At 42.0% G+C, this 22,957-nt stretch overlaps 1 protein-coding gene across 8 annotated transcripts in view; it reads left to right on the top strand.

The window, feature by feature from the left end:
- Tmem131l (transmembrane 131 like) overlaps nucleotides 1-22,957 on the top strand; it is a 173,702-nt gene that overhangs the window by 12,826 nt on the left and 137,919 nt on the right. Inside the window, exon 3 of one of the 8 annotated variants that reach the window (XM_087205747.1) lies at nucleotides 670-865. The exons of the other annotated variants lie outside the window; for them this stretch is intronic. The gene's annotated coding sequence lies outside the window, so the exon portion shown is untranslated. The remainder of the gene's footprint in view (nucleotides 1-669; nucleotides 866-22,957) is intronic. 8 annotated transcript variants of the gene reach the window in all.

Raw genomic sequence — 22,957 nt, 5'->3', positions numbered from 1 at the left:
ATATTTGTTAGAACGCGAAGACTTTAAGTTGGCAAAGTATGAACAGTGTATTATTTCAGCTTTAACAATGGTCATAGAAATCACAAACACCGCCTGTCCAGGTACAGTGTCTATAGAAGGCTTTTGCTATTGGTTGGTTTGTCTTTGTGGTGCTGGGATTAAACTCAGGCCATGTGTATGCTAGGCATGCGCTCTTTAGCTGAGCTGCACACCAGCCCCTCTAGTCTGTCTCTATAAAATATCCTTTTATCTGATTAGGAACAGCAGCAAACTATGTTCTGAAACAGTTTAACTGTCAGTTAAGGGCAGATCCTAAGAGGACACCAAGAGACTTGACCTTTCAGCAACATGCTGAAGGATATAATTGTAGACAAAAATGACTTGATCTTGAGGGAAGCTTCCTCTTGGCAGGGAAGGAGCTCAGAGCCCCCACAGGGATTGGAACTACTTTTTCCTTTGTTTTCTTTTAGAAGTTTTAGTTCCTCACCTGTTGATAGGGTCGTACACATTTTTTGTTTTTGTTTTTACCTGAACATGTCTCCTGAACGTTGTGTTGTGGACCTTCCTCTTGCTCCATTCTGTTTCCTTCCTCCTTTTTTGGGCTTGGGATTGACACTTGTTCTGTTGCTTCTTTACCTGTCTTGAGTGTTGCTTGTTCCTTCTGCACAGGGGTCTCACCTGGCCAATTACCCACCGAGATATCCCTGTAGTCTTCAGGTGCCTCAAGATGAATGCACCCTAAATGAAGCTCCTGGACTCCCCAGCAGGCTCTCCACATTTCTACCCCAGTGATGTCTCTGAGCCATATTTCCTTTCCTGTCCTTCCTCTTGAAACCAGCCTTTCCTAGGCCACATTATCTTCCAGGTAAGGTACAAACTCCTGAGCAAGGTACAGAAGTCCTTTGTGATCCAGGGCCTAGCACCTCTTGGCCTTCCTCTTCCCTTCAGTCCCATGGGCAGGCCCGTGCTTGCTCTCTGTCTTTTTTTTTTGGTACCGGGGTTCTCTGTCTTTTGCCCAAACACTCTTCCCTGTCCTGGCTGCCTTCCAACCCCCATGGCCCCTGGCACTAGGTTCAGCACAGGACACTTTCTCTTCTGTTTGGAAATTGTCTTTCTCAGGATACCCAAGGCCCATTTTGAGTCTCTTTCAGCTGATTCCCCAGCTCCAGACCTGGGAACTAATGCCTCAGTGAAGAGCTGCCAAGTGCAGGGTGCAAGCTCGTGCTTTTACATTTAAGTCTTTCAAATTGATTGTTACGTTTCACATGTTCTCGGTATCTAAACCTGTAGAACATATTTGCAGTTGAAACTGCAGCTCTAGTATTTGTATTAGAGATTGTGGTTTTCAATTGAGTTATTGCAGTCGGTATGTTTGTAGAGAGAGCAGGTATTAGCTCTGCTGATGTGTAACCCCATGGAACCTTTTGCAGGGTTGTTGGGCCCTGAGAGGTTTGCTGAATGAGTGTATTCAGTCATGGCCTTTGTGGCTGTAACAGTGTAGAATGAATTTTTCTTTACTCTATATGATCTCATAATTCAGGTTTTCTCCTTAATATGTACTAGAGGCCTTAAAATGGAGCTTGTGGTAAATATTGAAATTGTTCTCCAGTCATACAAATCCTTTTTAGAAATTTAGATTGTAAAGTTTTTAGCAATGTTTTCAATACTTGTTTACTTAATTATTTAGCTTTCAATGGAAATAAATTAGAAAAAGAGTATTATAGGATCAGAATCCTTTCTTCGATATTTTTAGCTATCCTAGATGTTGTGTCTTTTCACAAACCCTGCAGTGGTTAAGTTTGTATTCATTTGTATCTTACATTGAAAAGGATATTTGAACACTCAGTAACTTAATAAAGAAGGATTTTTGTTTTTTTGGTGCCGGGGATCAAACTCGGGCCCTTGTGCTTTCGAGGCCGGTGGCAGAACCACTGAGCTAAATCCCTGGGCCCGAGAAGAATTTTTTTAATCCTTTAAGAATTTCGAAGTGTTAGTCTAGTGTACAGATAGGCATGACACTTCATTAATGTCAGCCCTTCTGGAATCATGAAGAGTTGCAGTCTAGAGAAATTGGATTTCTACATGTATGTGGCAAATCCAGTTTCAGCCGGAACCATGATGTTCCTTCATTTATTTATATTTTTTTCTGGTACCAAGGATCAAACCCGGGACCTTGCACTTGCAAGGCAGGCGTGGTGCCACTGAACTACATCCCCTGCAGTGTTCCTTACTTTAGATGAGATTGTTGTTTGGGAAGCAGCCTGCTTCAACACTGAAAGGCACAGACTCATCCTTGTGCCATTCTGTGGCTCTACTGATTATTCATTGTTATATGTCATGATATTTAGCTGTAAAATAACCTTAGGGAACCAATGTTGGTTTGGATTCGGAGGAAAGGTAGGCAGCTCCAGCAACGCAGGAAGACTTGCCTGCGGAAATTAGGTGTATGTGAAAGACTCTAGAAAAGCTTATTTTGGTGAAGGTTGAAGTTAGCACTACCAAGGGAGAGACCTGGGTGTTTTGGCGTGGGAACGTCACTTCTTCAGGGAAGCCCATAGTTGGACAGCTGACCCTTGAAGGCTTCGTCTATCCAGTGGGCATTGTGCTTTGGCTTGATCATTTTTTTCTCCCTTCAGTGTTGGGGCTTGGACCCAGGGCCCTACATAGGCTAGGCCGATGCTCTAGTGCAGAGATAGGGTCTTGCTGAGTTGCTCAGGCTGGCCTCGAATTTGTGCTCCTCCTGTCTCTGCCTCCTGAGTGCCTGGTATATCAGGCACTATGCTGGGCGTGCTTGCTCTTTATTCTTCTTGTCCTGGTGGCTTCCTGAGAAATGAAGGGACTTTTTAGATGTGTTCTCCAGGGCAGCACCAGCACTGATTAGTTCTGAAAAGGTGTTTTAAACACATTGTGACACGTGGCTTATTACTTAGGGTGGTGGCACAGCTTGGGATTTCACCATTCACAGGAGATGCGTAATTTCCCAGGATAGTATTCCCAGTCTGGGACTACGACTGTTAAGATGATGGGGTCTCTTGGGACCTTGTTATTTGTTTTAAATGAGTTGTTATCAAATTATTTGTTGTTAGAATTTTGCACAGATGAAATGGGACTCTAGAGTAATAATGACACCCCCCCCTCCATGTTACAGAGGAGTGTTGGCACTTTACAAGTAATTGGTAATGTGGTGCTCAAGTAATATGTTTTTATAACCATTGTTTTAAGGTTGCCAGTCCAACCAGTTTATAAATGATGTATGGAAAAGTCCTATTTGCTTGTTGTAGTTTTTCTCAATGTTTTCTCCCTAAGTATTGGGGAGTAGTGAGTTGCCACAGTGTGACAGTTCTTAGAAGTTAAAAGAAATTTCCAAATTCATTGAGAATTTTCATTCATTTAAAAATTACTCACTGGTGGTTTCTTTTTTTCCAGAAGATGGTCATACTTAATTTTTGGTATTGTCTCTCCTAATACGCATAGACTTACTCCAGTTTGAGGAACATAGATCTACCATCAGACCAGCCCTTTTCCCCCTTCTAATCTCAGTTTTTAACCTAATTAGTGCAAGTGTTTTACTCAGAAAACATGGCTCACAGGTGCTGTGCCATATGCCTATAATCCCAGCTACTCTGGAGGCTGAGGCAGGAGGATCACAAGTTCCAGCCCAGCCTGGGCAACTTAGTGAGGAGAGACTACCTCAGAGTAAAATAAAAAGAGCTGGGCACATAGCGCAGTGGTAGAGCTCTTGTCAGGCATGCTAAGGCCCTGAGTTCCATCCCTGGTACTACACCTACCCAAACAGACCCCCATGGTACTGAATGACATGTTGCTGATGGACTAAATTTTTTCTCTAGGAAAGGTGATTTACGCCCTGTGAAATGCTAAGATATACTCATTGCTGCATCCGAGGGTCATTCCCAGAGAATTGCTTCAGCAAAAGCAGAGTCATTGTGTGTTTTCTCCCAAGTGGACCACTGTGAACATGTACATAGTAAATAATTTATATTGATTCCGTGCCTTGTATAACATTGACTTCTAGGGTTGTAGTACTTTGTGGATGTTGCTTTTTTTAGCTGTCACTAAATTATTTACAATAGGTGAACTCCAGTTTGAATTACAAATAAGTCTTCCAGTGAATGGTTGTGATAGATGTATGTAGTCTGAGGATTTGGAGAAGTAATTCTTCTGGGATTATGATTAATCTTTAGCTCTTCAAATGAGGCCATGTTAAACCCACTTAATCCATTAAAATTGGATTTAAATAATTGCCTTGGTATTACACCTTATGGTTTACAAAGTACTTTCACATGCATTATCCTTAAATCAAATGGATAGTACTGGTTTATAGATGAGGAAATAAGTTCATAAAGGTAAACTATTTATAGAGCTATGAAGTGACCAAATTAGGAACATGACCATAGGTATCTTCTCACTGTATATACCTGTCTACCCTGCAGTTCTTTGTACGAAGAAATACTTTGGAAAACCATTTTCCCAGCTAGGAAACCATGTCTAATGATGGATAAACAACTGAATTCTTCATTAGGCCCTGGTATTACTAGCTAGCAAACCCTTGGAAAAAATGAGCATCGCTCTTGTGAGGTAGACTCAGAGCTGGATTTTCAGTAATATTTGACTATATGCTAGATCATTTCTTTAGTTTTATGCTCTTTTAAAGTGTTGCTCCTCCATGAATATTCTGCTTTGAAATAATCTGGAAACCTTAAATGTAGAGTTTTAGGATAACAGTATTTGTGGAACAAATGCCATTGTGATGTGTGCTGAGAGGTTGCCTTGAATGAGCTATCCTGTTAGCTTGCTATGCTTTGTGATTATTTTCAGCATCAAGTAACAGAAAACCCTGAGTCAGCCAGCTCAAACAATAAAGAACACATTATGTCACCTAACAAGAAGCCAGGGGCAGGGTGGTTCTGAGGTGACTTGCTCAGTAGGTTGGCTTCAGCTCTGGCTGGATTCTTTCTCACCTGTTTGTTGCTGCACTTGGTGGGTTGTCTGGCTCCCCTCATCTTGGTACAACTGCACGCCTCATTCAAGAGGGCAGGGTGGAAGGACTTCCATCTTGGTGCCTTTCACAGAATCCCATCTCAGCACACTCCCCTCAGATTACCCAGGTCAGAAATGGGGCTGTGCTTACTTTGACCGCTTCAGGGCCCTAGGGGAGCTGCTGGGATTAGCTCTGCAGCAAGGTTTAGGCACAGGAAGTCATAGCTGCTGACCACAGCCAAGGCTTTGCCTAGGTGGGAGAGGGACCTGGCAGTAGGAAGCCAGCAGCAGTGTGTGGCAGCTGAGTGAGTCTCGGCAGCTAAGTGTAGACTGAGCAATCTGGGCCAGTGCTTCTCCGAGTCTGGTCCTGGGTCCTGCAGACTCAGCATCACCTGGGAACTTGTTAGACGGGCGAATTCTCAGACCCCACCCAGACCTCCTGAGTCAGAAGCTCAGAGGGAGGGAACCAGAGACCCATGCTGACGAGCCCTCCAGGTGATTCTGGCTTGAGAGCTTGGTCCCCAGTAAGTCACTGGAGGAATCACATTCCAGAATGTGGTTCTGGTGAAGATTAAATAATGAGGGGGAGAAATGGTCTTGCAGGCCACACGGTGGGCTGGAAGTTGGGAGGTGGAGGTTGATTTTAGTCTTGCCGCCGCAGTTGGCCCGGGGTTGTAGTAGACCTGGCATGTGTACACGCTGTCTTCATCTGGTATCAGATCAAAGCCAGCTGATCCAGTGTTTTAGGGTTTTGTCCCAGTGATGGGGTGGGGTGGGGCAGAGTTCCAAGGTGAGCTGTCCTGTTGGGTGCAGCATGCCCTGGCAAGCCTGGTGAACAGGTGGGCTAGGCCACCGCAGCAGCTCCAGGGGAGAACTGAGGAACTTTCTTAGAGAGAACTCACTCATTGCAAGGGAAGTGAGTCTGGCAGAAAACCTTGGCTGGTAACAGAAAGGCTCAGTTCTCGGATGGGAGTGGCCACTTCCAGCCTGGGAGGTGCAGGTGGGTGTGCTCGGGTCTGTCTCCTGGCCCAGCCCCTGTAGGCACACGGCTTAGTTGGGGGTGTATGTGAAAGTGAGTGTAGGGGACTGTTGGGCCGTGAAGAGAGGGGATCAATTACTAAAAACTGAAAGAAGTGTTCTAAAAATTCTGTGAGAAACCGGGGTGGGCGGAAGCAGCACAGGAACCACCCACACTGCAGGGAACTTCCACATCCCCCTGCCCTGCGCCCAGGGAGCGCTCGGGTGGGCGCTGGGAGCGGGGCTGGTGCCCAGAAGCGGGGCGGGGCCCACAGGCCGCGGGAGCCGTGGAGGAGTAATGAAAGTGGGATGAGGCCTGCCCGTGTCACCGACAGGGAGAGGGGACTCCCCAGCCAAACCGCAGACCGGGGATTCCCTGGGGCTCTTTTGCGGTATAGCGGGAACATTTGCCAGCTGAGGAGGCTGGACGGAGTAGAGCAAGAGGAAGAGACTCGAGTTCAAGTGTGGTGCCTTGGTTTCCTAGGGCTGGTGCGACAAAGCGCCACAAACTGAGGGCTGGGACAGCAGAAATGTATTTTCTCACAGTCCTGAGGGCAGCAGTCCTAGATCAAGGCATAGGCAGGGCCATACTCTCTCTGAAACTTGTAAGGGAACCCTTCTTTTCCTCAAGATCCTCAGTCTGGCTGGCAGCCTTGGGGCGTCCCTGACTTCGTCAGTATATGGCGTTCCCGTGTGCCGTGCCTGGCTTCGTGGGCCCATCCTCTTCCTCTTACAAGGACAGCAGTCACCTTGGGTCGGGCACCACCCTTCTGCAACATGGCCTCATCTTAACTGATGGTGCCTGCAGCTACCCTGCTCCCAGTAAGGTCACATTCTGAGGTGCTGGGATGAGGACTTGAGCGTGCCATTTTGCTGCACCCTCTCCCTTCCTCTCTCTCATCCCCTTCCCTTCCCTCCACTCCCCTCCTGTTGAACCTGGCCTTTTGATGGATTTTCTCACTAAATAATTTCCTGTGCATCTGTAAGAGCACAGCCAAAGAAAATTATACCAAATCCTGAGCTCTGAGGACAACGATGTTTTCTTTTGCAGTTTTTTTCCTGTGAGAAATAAGTGGGAAGATGTAAGAATATGAAGCTTAATGAGCAAATAGGCAAAGCAATAAAACCCAAACATCTTCCTTTGAGTAGAATTCAGGAAACTAGGAAGAAAATGGGGGGGTTGATATGATTAAAGTATGTTATATATGTGTATGAAAATGCCACAGTGAGACCCATATGCTGCATAATTAATATGCACTAATAAAAAAGCAGAGAAACAGCCACTGAAATGGCTGTCAGGCTGTGTGCTGTGGTGTCTGTCTGTCTTAGCCTTGCTGCATTACCAATTTAACTTAGCCAGTGAGCATGTTCGGGTGGACCCACAGGCTCAGTCAGATCCCTGTGGGCCAGTGCCTGGTTTGGCAGGAGCATCCTTTTGTTTCCTGGGAATGCTTGAATCAAAGAGATGAGTCTCTTTCTGCTGCCATGCATTTTAACTGCAATTATCTGACTGTAGAATGGTGCTGTCCAGAAGGAGTAGCTGCTGCTGTGAATTTAAATACTTACCCTGTGAGTCTACTTTCAGGTGGATAAATGTCATACCCAAATTGCCTGTTAGTTGGACTTTCATGTAACTTAATTAGCAGCTTCATGTTTGGGGAAAATCTGATCTGTGATCCTGAAATTGGTTACGGTTGGTATAATTCGTGGCTAATTAGGTGCCTTCACAGTGACTACTCTCTTGTCATTAGAGGGTTGGGGTAATTTGAGGTTGAAATGTGAGAGTGAGATGCAGAAAGCACTTGCTCTCTATTCCTTAATCTTTTAATCCATTTAACCTGGGTTGTCAAATTAGGCCTCATTTTAATTTGAAAGTATGTTTTGGTAGCTAGCAAGGGGCTTCATGAATTCACCACATTTGGGTCCTAGTTAAGGGAGAAAGGCTGTCTCTTCATTGCCTACTTGGGCAAATTTAAAGGTATCATGGGTCCAATGAAGTTTTCTTGCTCCCCATTTGAAACCAAAATGCTAGATTTAAAAATAAGCTTAACACCCAAATGAAAGCACAATTAAAAAAAAAACCCAATTCAGAGATGTATCCTGGATATTGTCCTCACTGAGTTAAGAAGGATATGTGTGGCACGTGGATAGGGTTTGTGGGTGCACAGGTACAAGGCAGCCTGGCCTGGTGGCGAATGGAAGGCCCGCCTGTCACTTCCATGCATGCTATTTACATTTCGTTTCCACTTTTGAAGTGGGGATAAAAGTAAGACTGAGAAGGAATGGGATGTTCTAAGATACCTGAACACCAATAATATAGATTAAAAGGAGAGAAGGGGGAGAGGGTGAATGGTAAGTGGAATAGAAAACTGGCAAGAAAAGAGAATAGGAAAACTGTTTTGGCCTATGCACAGCCTGTAGGGGTTTTGATCAGATAGGGGGTGATTATAGGTGTTACTCCTATGACAGTGTATCACCAGTCCTTTATATTACCGTTTTCTCAGTGATTCATAGTTTTTTCCCTCTCTAATCATTTGTGTGGTCAGTAAAAATAATTTTTATTCATGTAAGTCTGTTTAGGAACTTTTGTTTGTTTATATTCTTGAGAAGGTTTCACTGTTGCCTAGGCTGGCCTTGACATAACTTGCTTACTAGAAAGTGCCTGAAGCATATTAGTTAAACTAGTAGGTTATAAAAATTCTTTGCTCTCAAGGAATGTATATAGTTTCAGAGAAGGAACTCAGGACTTTGGGTACACATAAAGGGTATTTGAGCTGAGTTTCACTAAAGTTCTTTCTACTGAAATCTTTTCTGGCTTTGTATAATGTGGGGGCATAGCGTGGGAAGTGGGGACCAGAGTGGGTTAAGGAGTAATGGGTGGACAGGAGCCACAGGCCAAGTTGGTGAGGAGGACAGGGAATGGAAAATGAGAACCGAGCCAAGGTCAGGCAGGGTTCTTTATCTGTAGAAACCTGGAGTGGTTGTGGGCAGGGCTGTGAAATCAGGTGGTAAGGGACGGGCAGATGTGGTAGTGATTACCTGAGGCAGGGTATGTTGTGTTTTTTCAGCCTCAAGATGGGAGTGTAGCTAGTGGCTGAAAAATTGTGTTTGGAGCCGTATTGTCTGGTTTGAATCTGATGTTATACTTTATTAGCTGACGGCTTTTAGCTAGTTGCCAAGCCTCTCTCTCTGTGCCTTACTTTCCTCTCTTTGAAGCATGAATATTAATAGTACCTCCCCCAGTTTTGTTTTGAGGATTAAATATGTGTAAGGCAATGTGCTTTGCTGGAGATTGAGAAGATTATAGTTGTTTTAGTTGTGGCTGATGTATGATGACAGCAAGGTACCCTGATCTGACTTCCTGGGGAGAATCCTTCTCAGAACCAGTGTAGGAGGGAGCCATGTTTGTGTCTGGGTTACTGTCTGTGAGATCTTGAGCCTTAGTTTTCTCATCTGTAAACTGGGGACAATTGATATCTGTCTCACAGGATTGTCGTGTGGGGACTAAAGGTGTCAGTGCATGTAAAAGAAACTTAATAGTGGTGTTTGCAGTTGGGAGTACATGTCACAGAAATTCCATTCCTTTTTTTTTTTTGGTACCGGGGATCGAACTCTGGACCTTGTGCTTTCGAGGCAGGCACTGGAACCACTGAGCTACATCCCTGGCCCCAGAAATTCCATTCTTAAAGGGTTTCTTGAGAGGGCTGGAGATGTAGCTCAGTGGCTCCATGCCTGCCTGGCAAATGCAAGGTCCTGAGTTCCATCCCCAATACCCGCCCCCAAGAAAAAAAGTTTCTTGAGGAAATAGGATGAATTTTTAAAGCTGTACTTACAGTGATATCCATCTGTTTATATTGGGAAAAAATCAGGAACAACTTAAATGTCTAACTGTACATCCATATAGATAATGATGCACTAAAATATTCTATAGAGTAAGATGTTCATTATGTTGGATTCTTTACATAAAAAAAATTACCTCTGCAGTCTGGAAGAATACTTTCTAACATGTTCAGTGTTCGCCTTTGGAAATGACATGTTACTGGGGCAGGGATTTAGCTCAGTGATTCCAGTGCCAGTCTCACAAGCGAAAGGACCCGAGTTCGATCTCTGGTACCAAAAAAAAAGGAAACGACATGTTACTTTCATTATTTTATTTTTGTTGGTTACGCTACAAGGAAACCAACATGTAGCAATAATTACTTGTAACATCCAGGGCAGCTCCTCTTCTCTAGCCTGCTGCAAACCAGGGAGGGCCCCTTCTGCAGACCTTGCTGGAGCTGTCTCGTCTGCAGAATGGGGTGCTAAGTTCTGTGTGCAGCAGTGCTGGTGGGGTGAGAGAGGGAAGCCCTGGAAGGTCATTTAGCTGCAGGAGCTTGGCATGGTTGCTGTGGAGCTCGGTTGGAGCCTTGAGAGGAGTGACATCAGAGATGGCACTCTAGATCCTTGATGTGAGCCACCAGCGGGGGCTGCTCTGCCAGGTCCTAGTCCAGGGAGACGTGCAGGGCCTGGGGATGGACCGAGCTGTGTGCCACGCAGATGGGGAGCTGTTTCTGCTTGTTAACAAGGATGAGACTGTATCTTACTTGTGGAGTACATGTCAGCTCTGGCCAGAAAAGAACTCTGAAGACAAATTCCTAGAGTGCCAGCAAGATCTCTGCATGCCAAGCCAGCCCCCTTCCAGGTGGCATAACTGGAAATCAGAAAGATGATTCCATTTTTTCATATTAATTCCATTCCTTCTTTCCTTTCCCCTCCTCCTCCCACTTCCCCTTTGCCCCTTTTTTTCCTATCTCACATTACCTATTATACCTTTTAGTCCTTGTTTACGCTTTCAGTTTCTCACACTAGAGAAACTATTTGGTATTTATACACGTGTGTCCTATTTATTTCACTTAGGAGTATCGCCTCAATGTGCATCCATTTAGAATTAATACGAGAAAATGAGAAAATGAAAAAATGGCAACAAAGTCTTTGTAAATAGGGAGGAATGGAGGGGTTGAAGGGAGGGCCGGGGAAGGGGGGAAAAATAAGAACCAAGAGAGACTATGTAAAGGTGCAAATTTCCAATGATGAATGGCATTATGTTGTATACCTAAAATGTACCAATGATAAAAAAAAAGGTGATTGGTTTAAAAGAATCTCGTTCTGAGTCAGGGCATCAAATTAAATTATAGATTTAATGGCTACGAATTCTTTAGAAAGGTATCAAATTGTACTTGCTCAGGATTACCTCAGAAGCTTGCCCTAAACTAGTTTTGAAATGCAAAACATTTTAAATCCACGGAATATTTCATTTAAACAGAATTTTATGTGGAAGGCTGGTGTACAGTAGATGAATCTAGAGCGGGCTGTCACATTGGGAATAAGGAGGTCCACTGAGGCGGAGGGAGAGCTGCCGTTCCTGAGCTGCCTCCCTGTTGTGATATTATTTAGTAGGGGGTTGTGCACAGTGGGAAAGGCGAAGCCCCTCTGAGCCACAGGTGGACTTTAGTCTGAGTTCTCTCCAGGTAGATCACAGTGACGATGTCATAGTTACTTCCTTTAGTTTTAATAGCGAATGATTGAGGATTGAGTGTTCCTGAAGACGTTTTTGCAGGGCTGTTTTTGAGGATACTGGGAAACATTTTCCTCACCTCTCAAGGACACCAGTGAGGGTGTGATGCTCCGGGGTTGGCAGGATGCAGGGTGGGAAGATTCTACACCATGAGCTTCTGAATCCACCTCCCCTAGCGCGTCAGGCAGGAGAAATCCTCTGTTTACTGTGTCCTGAGTTTGGCCTCCTGCCGCTCGGGGCTTAAAATGTCCTGAAACACTTACTTTCAAGGCTCCTGGCTGACCCCTGCTCCCTGAGAAACCTTGACTCTAACCCAGTTTGAAATGTTCTGTACACAATTGGTGTATAGAATTTTTATTACACTTACATTTTATGTGGTTCATATTTTCAGAGAGATATTTTTGCAGTCTGTATCTCAGAGAAAGCATTTTCCACATTAGTGTTTGACTCACTTGAGGTTCATTTGTTCATTGATGCTGCCTTGTGGTGTGCTAGAAAAAAAAAGTTGTGTGCAAATCTCACCATCCTGAAATTAGAAAGCCTGGTTCTTTTTGTCATAGATTGTGTACTATTCTTTTCCACTTTATACATTTTCTTCTATATTTGCAAACATGTGTCTAAAATGAGATATTTTTTAAAAAATTGAGGGCTGGCGATTTAGCTCAGTGGTTCTGCCGCCTGCCTTGCAAGCGCAAGGTCCTGAGTTCGATCCCGGTACCAAAAAAAAAAAAAAATTGAAAGATGTAATGAAGACCCAGGTAGGTATACACTTCCTGGGTTCAGCTTCTTTTGTTACCCTCAAAGTTTTTGAAGGTAGAGGCTGGTGTGCAAGCATTTTGGAGCTTTTGCCTAAATAGAAGAGTGTTCTGTTGCCTTCTGTCTTTTTGTTTTGTCACATTGACGGCACAGCTCCTTTGCAGCCTGCCTGCCTGCCTGCATAGCCTTGAGGCAGTGGGAAGAGATGGAGGAGGCTGGAAAACCAGCAGCTTGCTTCATTGACAAACACTGCTCAGTAGGCTGTGGACACAGGGCTGGATTTTAAGGAGCCCTGTTCCTGGTGCCTTTTCCCTCCAGCCCTGTTATTTGCTTACTCCCTCAGAGGCCAACAAAAGAGTAAGAGCCCTTTCCTTGGCAGGATCCGAAAGCCCTCTTGGGACCAGAGACTGAGATTGGAGTTGCAGCCCAAGGTGGTCTGAGGCCAGCTTTTCTGGCTCTCCCACTCATTCCGGGCTTGCTGTTCAACTTGAAATCCAGGGAACATGTGTTTTAGGGAATCGGTTCATAAAAGTATTTTTTCCAAGGTTCTGGAATAGAGGCTGCCCATTTTTTAGTACAATGTATGTGGTTGATTGCACTGAATGCGTGTGGGTGTTTGAGAGATTTTGGAGTGGTAGAGAAGGAGGTGATGTGTACAGTTCTTTTGAGGTCTCAATAAGATACAAAATGTTTTTCCTTTCAGTATTAGTGCAGAGTGTGAACGATGTGAATGAGATCCTGTAGCCTTCTGGTCCCCATGGTCTTCTTACTTGGCTCCCAAGCAGGCATGGGCTTCCCCTTTGCCCTTAGCTTTTTCTGCTTCATTCACTTTGAAAACTAGTTGTTAAGAGCAGGAAATTGAGGAGTCACTGTTTGGACGTTTATGGAGCCTATTCAAGAGAACCCATTCCATACTTAGCAGTTATATCAGCTTGGAGATTTGACCAACCTTTCTTGGAAAGGATCCCACTGGAATTAAGAGAAACTGCACAGTGCTGCACAGTGTGCCCAGTTCTGCATTTGTAGTCTGTAAGGCTGGAGTTGTGGACTGCTGGAGGCTGCCACTTAGCAGAACTGCAGCATCAACCTTTGTTTTTTGTTGTTCTTTGCCCTGAATGTAGTCTTATGTGGAGAACTTGGACAGCTCACATTTTCCAAAACCTCTCTGTCAGGCTTATACTAGGCATAGCTCATTTTTCTCTTTCCTCTGTTAGTGTTTTGGGGTGGGCCAGGGCGAGCCCAAGGTTTCAGGGCCCCAGACTGAGCCTGCTGCCTGGTGAGCACTGGCTCTTGATGGCCTCCCTGTAGTTACTGATGCTCAGCTTGTGAGCTCAGGGGTGGCCTGGGAGGTCTGGCTTTGTTCCAGTGCATCTGCCTGTGGCTGTGGACCTGCAACACCCCAAGGTGCATGATCACTGTCAGTCTTGTCAGGAATCTTTTAACTCTGCCAGGGAAGAAATACTGTAGCTTCCCTTTATATGAGGTGTTTTATACTCCTTGATTACTGAGCTTGAGCACTTCCTGTGAGGGAGCGGTCACCCTCGGGGACTGAGTCTCTCTCAGAGTTAAGATGTCCTCAGATTCCGACCTTGTGTTTGCCATCTGAGGTCTTCCACCCTCGACTCCTGTCTGCCTTGTGAGGCACTGCAGAGTCAGTCTCTCTGCCATAGTAGACAGTGCTGTACCTATTTGAAGAAGTTACCAAATCTCATCCTTGATTGGTTTTATTTAACAATTTAAAAAATTTTCCCAGGCTAAATTATTCCTCACTTTTTTCAGTCCTAGTGTTAGCTTGGGCTAAACTTCATTTTTACTTAAATTTGGCCAATAGTGGGTAGAGAGATTCAGTCAAGATTTAAATGATGCCATGTGTGGTGAATGCATTTTGAGGAGGGGGGCTGTCTGTGTTTTATTTGTTTTAATGACTAAGTCTAAGACTTCATTAATGCTTCCAGGAGTCTCTTCCAGCTTGGACAATGTTGAATTTGATGACCAAAGAGCAACAAAAACAGTAACCTTAAATCCATACCCCCTTTCTTCCAGTACTAGGTATTGTATTGAACCCAGGGGCATCCTATCACTGAGCTATATCCACAGCCCTTTTTATTTTTATTTTGAGATAGGGTCTCACTAAGTTGCCTAGCCTGACCTAAAACTTGGAACCCTCTGCCTCAGCCTTTTGTGTAGCTGGAATTACAGGCATATGCCACCATATACAAGTATTTTTTTTTAATTGCTAAAAAATCACACTATAGATTTAGATCATTAATTGCCTTTTTAAAAAACGTTTTAAGTATTCACATTTAGTCATGTTAAAATTTCATCTTGTTGATTTCAAACTATCTTAGCTTGTTAGAACGAATGAAAAACACACACGTGCACGTAGTCTTTTTCCCCCAGGTTGTGAAAATTGATCTACAATCTAGTCTCATTTTTCTCCGGGATATCCCATTTAATGACAGGACAGAAGTTTAAAAGGGAGGAAAAGCCCACAGTGAAAAAATGTATGGGAGAAGAGCTATCAGCTGATAAGACATTTCCCAAAAATTCTGGAAGATTGATCTGGGGATTTAGCTCAGTGGTTCTGCCACCTGCTCTGCAAGTGCAAGGACCTGAGTTCAATCCCTGGTACCAAAAAATTCTGGAAGATAGAAAATGGACGAGATGGTAGCTGATGGAGAGTGGGAGTAGAGTGGGAGTGAAAGCATGAGAGCAGAAGATTGGCACATCAGGTGCCCTGTGGAGGGAATCGAAAGACTCCCTCAAAGCAGGTCGTGAAGTGTTTTGTTTTTAACAAGGATAAAGAAGATTTTTCAAGATTTTGGGGGGTGTAGGGGTGGGGTTTGGCAGGAAATAAGTAGGTTACCAATAAAGACACACACATTGGATGTTTAAGGAACTGGGACTAATAATGCCTGTTTCACAGGTTTTTTTATTTTCAAATATTAAACTGAAAAATGTGTATAAAGCACTTACTGTATTTTCCTGGCCCATGGTTAGGAGCTGCAGGGTGTGTGTAGTAAGTGTTGTAAGTATTACAACTGTTGCCTTTCCCATCCCTGCTACTGCTGTGCTGGTGAAATAGTTGGTGAGGATCAGAATCAGCTTCATGAGACAGAAAACTCCATAACACAAACTCCACAGCAGTTTCCCTCTGGGCTCCAGTGGGCAGCCAGGGTGAAGTACTGCTCCCTGAGGATCAAGGCTGTGGCTGCTTCCGTCTCCTAGTCCAAGATCACTCCTCAACCTGCAGGATTGTGTTTATTTTTCCCTCCAGGAAGTAAGGAGGAGCTGGAGTGGCATTTTCCCTTTTACTCTTTTCCAGGGAATAGAATAGCCCCAACACATACATAGTTTTCATTTTCAGAACTCAGTCACATGGCTGCATCTCAGCTGCAGAGCAGGCGGGGAAAGGGTCTGTTCTGCAGCCATGTGTCTATTTAAGACTTTCCTTCTAAGGAAGAAGGGAGAAGCAGATACTGGGTTTGCTGTCTCGTGTTCTCTCAGTTACAGTGACACTTTGCTCATCCATGTACTTGATCCCATGCTTCTGGAATCTAAGATTTGTTCTAAATTTTCAGGAGTCAGCACCAAGGACTACCGAGTAACTAACGCTGTGGTTGACAATTGAATTATTATGTGTTTTATGAATGAATTATTATGGATTAAATCAGGCATTAAACCATCGAAGTTTTGTTTTGTTTTGTTTTTGGTACCAGGGATCGAACTTGGGACCTTGCGCTTGTGAGGCAGGCAGCGTAACCACTGAGCTAAATCTTAGGCCCCTCGAAGCTTTTAAGATGACTGAATGTACATTTAAATGTGTTCTACAGAAAAGTTTAGTTTAACATTACATTTTAGTATATGTGCTGCCCAAGGGAGCACAGTGTAACATTACTTTTGAAAAGATTTGCAGGTTAAGTAGAAAATTGAAAATTACTTAGACTATCTTGTGAGGCTGTTATTAGGCCTATATTAATTACCCTTCTGAATATGATATAATTCTTGCAGATTGCTTTGACTGTTAGAGGCTGCCTGCACCATTTGATGTTCATAACTTGTTATTTGAACTCTCTGTTCTAGAAGTGCTGTAACTTTTGATTGTCCTTGAAAAATCTCTGTTTTAGGTTTTCTCATATTATCTCGTCTGTTAGGCGAATAAACTAGGTGGTTATGAGCCTGTACTTAGATGTAAACTTTTGAGAAAGTCAGTTACTACAAAGTCTTATCTTATTGGATGAGTTTCTCTCTTTTTCTTGCTCTCCCTGACCATGTTTATTTCTATTGACCCAAATAGTTGAGATTTATTTTTAGTTGCAGAAACTTAGAGATGCCCAGAGGTTAATCTTAAATTCTGTAAACTGTGCATTAAGAAAAACAAAGACATAATTTTAATTTTTCACACTTAGAGCGTGTTTTCTCACTTAGGAAACTTCTGAAGAACCTTAACATTTAGCAGATGTACATGTGCTTTTTCCCATGGCTATAACTTTCTTGCTTAATTCACTTTTTCCCTTATGCATTTTTAGAATGTAGGGGAATTTTCATATTTCAAGGATTGGTTATTCTTTCTTGCTCTTGGACTATGACATAGCTTTTTAAATTGCAGGTAAAGTAGGACAAGATTAACCACAGTAAGTAGGGTAGAATAGAGCAAGTTGAGATGGCATGAGATGAGTAGCCATTTAAAATACAGCAAAATGAGTATGGTCTGTGTATGGGTCACCATCATTTTCAAATTTAATCATTATACTGAATTCTATTTAAAGCAACTAGAATATAACTTTGGAAAACATGGGGATACACTATTGGATAAACCAAAATGTCAATGTTTGAAATCACTGAAATTTTAAATTAATGCTTTAATTCCATTTTGTGGCTGGAACTAGCGTAAGAAGTCAGGTGCTGGCGCCTGCCGCGCAAGCGCAAGGTCCCGAGTTCGATCCCTGGTTCCAAAAGGAAAAAGAAGTCAGGGGTTCTGACTGTTAAGTCCTACAACTTCCTAGTGGTTGATTTGTGGCAAGTCAGTTAACTTCTGAGTGTGCTTCACTCCAAGCAAAATGAAGCTAGTATCTGTTTTGCCAGCCAATTTATTACAAGAATATAATAGCATTCTGATTACGAATGTGCCTTGAAAGTAATTAAGGGTTATAAAAACATAAGGTTATGTTATATAAAGTTCACAACTGAGACTAGAAATAAATCTTTAATAAGGCAAAACAAGTCGAAAATCTAACTTCTGATTTTTCAGTGTGTAATGAAGCTTTTGCTAATAAATGTAGAGTGAATGCTAAAGTATTTGTTCTTTGTGTTTTATGATTTTATTCATTTATTCACAGAACTACCAAAATACTATACATCTCTTAACTAGGTTTTGAGACTTCTTTCTACAGAAAGGCTTCTTTCACAGACTAGTGAAACGTAGGATATATGAGAAGAAGAACCCTTTGCTACTCCATCTTGTTTGCCAACAGCATGCCGTTGTCCAGGAAGGGTACATTCACCAGAATCTCAGCTTGTTTTCCAGAGAGACAGCTGTGCTGAGTAATGCTGGAGAATAGGTTTCCAGGGGGGTATGTAGGAGGAGAGGATGGTGGTGTTGATGTGTAGAACAAGTATTGGGTACCTTGGTGGGAAGATAAAGACAACCTTTGTGTGTTTTGTGTCTATAAATATTTGCAGTGTAATACCAGTCTGAACTATAAACTCATTCTTTAATTATATGTTTATTATTTATTTAAAATTTATTTTTAGCTAATACATAGCATAAAATTGTACATATTATTGGAATACCATGTAATATTTCAGTATATATAGTGCAAATTTAAGTCAGGTTAAACATATTCATGTCCTCATTTATTACTTGACAGCATATATTTCCTGTGTTTATTATGCTATGGGAGCCATAACAAAGGACCACAGACTGGAGGCTTAAACAACAGGAACTTATTTTCTCGTGCTTCTAGGCTGGACATCCCAGACCAAAGGGCAGTGTCGGCAGAATTAGTTTCCTCTGAGCTCCCCTCCTGGGCTTAGGGGAGAGCAGCCTTGCCTGCATCTTCACACGGTCTCCCTGAATGCTGTACCTTCTCGTGCCCCAGTGTTCTCTGTGTGAGGACTCACGTCCCATTGGGTTAGGCCACCTCTCTGGCCTCTGTGCGGTTTAACCACTTCTCTAAAGGTCCTGTGTCCCAACACACTTGCATTTTAAGATGTGCATGGGGAGTTAGGGCTTCTACGTAGGAATTTTGGGAGAACACAGTTTTCAGCCTTGTGTAACCTGTACTGAAAATGAAAAGAAAAACTTGTTATGATTCTCATTCAAGTTCTTATTTTCTCAAGGCTATTAGAATTTTATTTTTCACACAAAATGCCTTGTACTACAAAAATGAGGCAGGCAGAAAATTTAGCAGAATTAGAAAAAGGGAGGTAATTTGGTGTTAGAATGGAGAGAAAAGTATTGGCAAGATAATCAGGACAGGACTTGAGAGGAATTAGAGATAGCACATTCACAGTGAGTAGAGCAAACTCAGGGTTTACATGGCAAGGAGATGGGCTGGCCAGAGGAGATGGCTCAAGCCTGTGCCTCCTAGCTATGTTGTACCTGATTTTCTGATAGCTTGAACTCTTGACTGTGAAATTAAAATTTTTCCATGAAATAAAAAAGGTCAGGAAGTGTTTGAAGTAGAAGATAGTGAAGAGGAAAAAACTTGTGTATAATGAGACTATGAAGGAGCAAAACAAAACAGTGGTATGGAGCTAATATCCAAGAAAACATTCTGAAAATAAAATTATTTACCTGTATGAAGTGTCCACCAGCTATCTATGATAATGAACCCAAAATTATCAGCTCTTAAGATACAGCGTGGTAAAACAATTAGACTTCAAAGACAAAGTAATAAAAATTTTCAAGTACACCTGACAAAATATGGAATAATTTAAAGAATCTGACCTTTGTTGCATTTCTGAAATGGCATATGGAGCAAGGCCACAATGGAGCAGTATATTCAAAAGATAGTGACAGCCAGGGATTTATACTTAGCCAAGCCATAGTTCAGTTATTAAGTTCAGTTACTAGTTCAGTTATTATGAGAAAGTAGTTTACACAAAACTGGTGAATTCTGTATTTTTGAGCCCTTGTTGAAAAATCTTGTAGAGGATGAATAGGTTAGTTGGCTTTCTGTTATTGTAACAAAACACTGAAATAATCAACTCAAAAAGGAGGAAAGGTTTTTTTTGGCTCATGGGTTTTGAGGTTTCAATCCATGGCCCTCTTGTTTTCTTGTCTGCTCTCCCAGTTATAGTTTGAGGCTGGGTAGGGATATAGAAACTGTTACGACATGAAAATAATAATAAGTGTAACACTTAAAATTGGTGTCCTTTCAAACCTGTCTTCCTGCTTACTCCTAGTTTCTGCCCTGCCGTTTCCCATGTAGTCTGCCAGTGTCTCTGTGTTGGCAATTGAAGAAGGGAAAATAGGCAAGGATGATGTGTTTGATAGTTCAGAAGAGGATGATTTAAATATCAAGACATTCATGATGTGCTTGTGAAAATTAATGTGGCTCTTAAGTATTTTAGCAAAAAATTACTTCCTTGTGATCCTATGTCTTGTCATGCAAACTTATGGTCATGTCAAGAATTAACCCTAAAAAGTCTCAACTTTTGACTCATTCTTTGTTCTCACCGAGACTGAGGACATTATTGGGATTATAACCAAATTTACTAAATATTTAACACTTTCATTACTTAGTTGGGTTCTTTTTTCAGTGCTGGGAGTCAAACCCAAGGCCTTATACATGCAGGGTAAGTGCTCTGCTACTGAGCTATACCTCTAGCCCTCCCTCATCCTTTCCCTCTCCCCAACTTTTATGGATTTCAATTGGATTCTTTTGAATAATTAAAAAAATTAAGTGAGTACATCTTTGCTGTTTATGATTACATTCATCATAGGGGGTTGGTGCCCATACATAACACATCTTGATTCTTTTTAGTACTTTCCTTTCCCTTTCTTTTGAGTAGTTTTCAGAGAACCAGTTTTCTCTCAAGATATGTTGTGCAGGATAGGCTTTGGGGTCATAAGCCTTGAATTCTGGCTCAGCCTCTTGATTTCGGTGGTCTTGACCAAATAAGCATTTGTAAGCTTTGATTTCCTACTTTGTAAAATGAGACTAGTGGCCCCTTTCCTGGAGAGTTGTTGAGAAGGTTTAAAAGCATAAAGGAGCTAAACCACGTCATGTGGGATCTACCTAATAGCAAATGCTCCCTAGTAGGACTGAGACTATCCTAAGTTTTTTTGCCATGTTATTCTTGAATCTTAATTGCTTTTTATTTGGCAGTTGTCTCAATCAGGAAGAGAATTGCTTTTTAAATGAGAAATGAGTCAAAAATGTGTGGTGCTATAATTAAAAGGGTGTTTGAGTTTTCAGAATGTAAGTAGCTTTTTTATTATAAAGGTTACAATCATAATAGCTAATTTCTGAGTCTCTGCTTTGTCTCAGATACTCTTTAAATCCTGTGCAAATGGTATCCCACTTAATAATTCCAATAAAACTAAGAGCTAGGGAGCATCAAGATGGGTACCATTACTGCCCCTGAATTATAATAGGAAACCAAATTTAGTACTCACTCAAACATGCCCAGCTGTTAAGTGCAATGCTTTTTTTATTAAAAAAAAAACCTTTTTAAAGAAAACATTATAAAATATAAGAAAAATAAAGCCACTATAAAGTACAGAGATAAATGCTGTATTTAAAAAATTATTAAGCTATAATTCACAATATACCCAAACCAGTATTCACATAATTCATTCTTTTAAGGTGTATATTTCAGTGGTTTGATTGACTGAAGTGCTGGAGATTGAACCCAGGCCCTCATGTGCTAAGCAAGTACACCACCAATGAGCTACTTCCCTGGCCCTAGTGGTTTTTAGTATATTCACAGTTACTCAACCATCACCACTATCTAATTTCAGAAAAGTTTCATCACCCCATAAAAATAAACCCACATACATTAGCAGTTACTTTCCACTCCCTTACTGCAGTCCCTAGCAACCACTAATCTATATTCTTTCTCTGTATTTCCCTGTTTTGAATGTCTTACATAGATGGAATCATACAATGTGTGGCCTCTTGTGGCTGACTTTTTTCATTTATCCTAAAATTTCCAGGGCTTATCTATATTATGGTATATCTCAATATTTCATTCCTTTCTATTGCCAAATAGTATTCCATTTTATGGATATATCACATTTTGTTCATCTGTTCATCATGTATGACGTTGATAACATGTATGGGTTGTTACCAGTTTGGAGCTATTATAAATAATGCTGCGAAGAACATTTGGGTACAGATTTTTATGTGGACATACATTTTAAATTTTATTGGGTTTATGTATAAGAATGGTATTGCTGATTCATATGGTAACGCTATATGTAACATTTTAAGGAATTGCTGTTTTCCATAGTGGTTGTATAACTTTACTTTCCTACCAGCAGTGTTATAAGACTTCTGACTTTCTACAACCTCACCAGTACTTGATGACTTTTGAGTATAGCCACCCTAGTGAGTATGAAGTGATACCTCGTTGTGGCTTGGGTTTGTATTTCTTTAATGATTAATCATGCTGAGCCTCATTTCATGTGCTTAATGGCTATTTGTATATATTTTTTGGAGAGATGTACATTTCAGATCTTTATGCCCATTTTTTAGGGTGGTTAGCTGTTTTTTGTTGTAGAGTTGTATTCTGTAAGGTTTTAATGTATCCTGTCAAGAGGATTTTTTTTGTACTAATGCAGTGTATTACATTATTTTTACTGTGTGTGTGTGTGTGTGTGTGTGTGTGTGTGTGTGTATTTAGTGCCCGGGATCTAACCCAGGGCCTTGTCATGCTGAGTGTGCCTCCACTACTGAGTTACACCCCCAGCTGCTGCATATGACGCATACAGTTTTGTAACTTGCTTTTAAAACTTAATGTATTATGACCATCTTTCCATGTTTGTATCTAATTATAATCACTTTAATGACTGCCTTTGTAGTGTGTTACATGTTTCATATTTAAAATCTAATTCTTTATACATGAGGTTCCTTTGGAAAGGGAGAAAGAAACTCCACTATGCTGCATCTGTATTTGGAATGCTTATGCAGTTCTATTTTTGGGATACATCACTGGAACTGTAGTTGCTGGATAAGCAGGCATATTTTAAAGCCTTTGAAAAATATTCCTCACCACCCCCCGGGGGGCATTCCAGTTTATATTCACACACCAGTTCCTTGAGGTTATTCGTTTCCCCCACAGACTTGCCAGCACAGGGTGCCAGTATGTTTGTTCATCTTTTAAATTTAATTTAAGAGGCCCAGATTGGTATTTTATGCTTCTTGGTTTATTTTTGATGCTTTACTTTCTTACGTGTTGCATTTGATTGCGTTTATTTGTTAGAATGAAATTGGCTGACTTCGGCTCGGTTTCCACCTTGGGGCTTGTTTTGTGTGCCGGCAGATTGCTTCTTGTGTCTCCTCCAGATCTGTCTGCCTCTTCCCCCAGCCGCACAGACACAAGCTTCCCTTATCCTCGCTTGCATAGGAGGGTTCCTAGGAATGTTCTTACGTGGTTAATTTATTAAATTTTCAAATAGTA

This window comes from Heterocephalus glaber, unplaced genomic scaffold (assembly GCF_053883595.1).
Source record: "Heterocephalus glaber isolate CG9 unplaced genomic scaffold, H.glaber_assembly_v1.0 deba00000613, whole genome shotgun sequence".
Taxonomy (NCBI): Eukaryota; Metazoa; Chordata; class Mammalia; order Rodentia; family Bathyergidae; genus Heterocephalus; species Heterocephalus glaber.
Note: the sequence above shows the minus strand (reverse complement) of the source record. Positions and strands in the feature narration are given on the sequence as shown.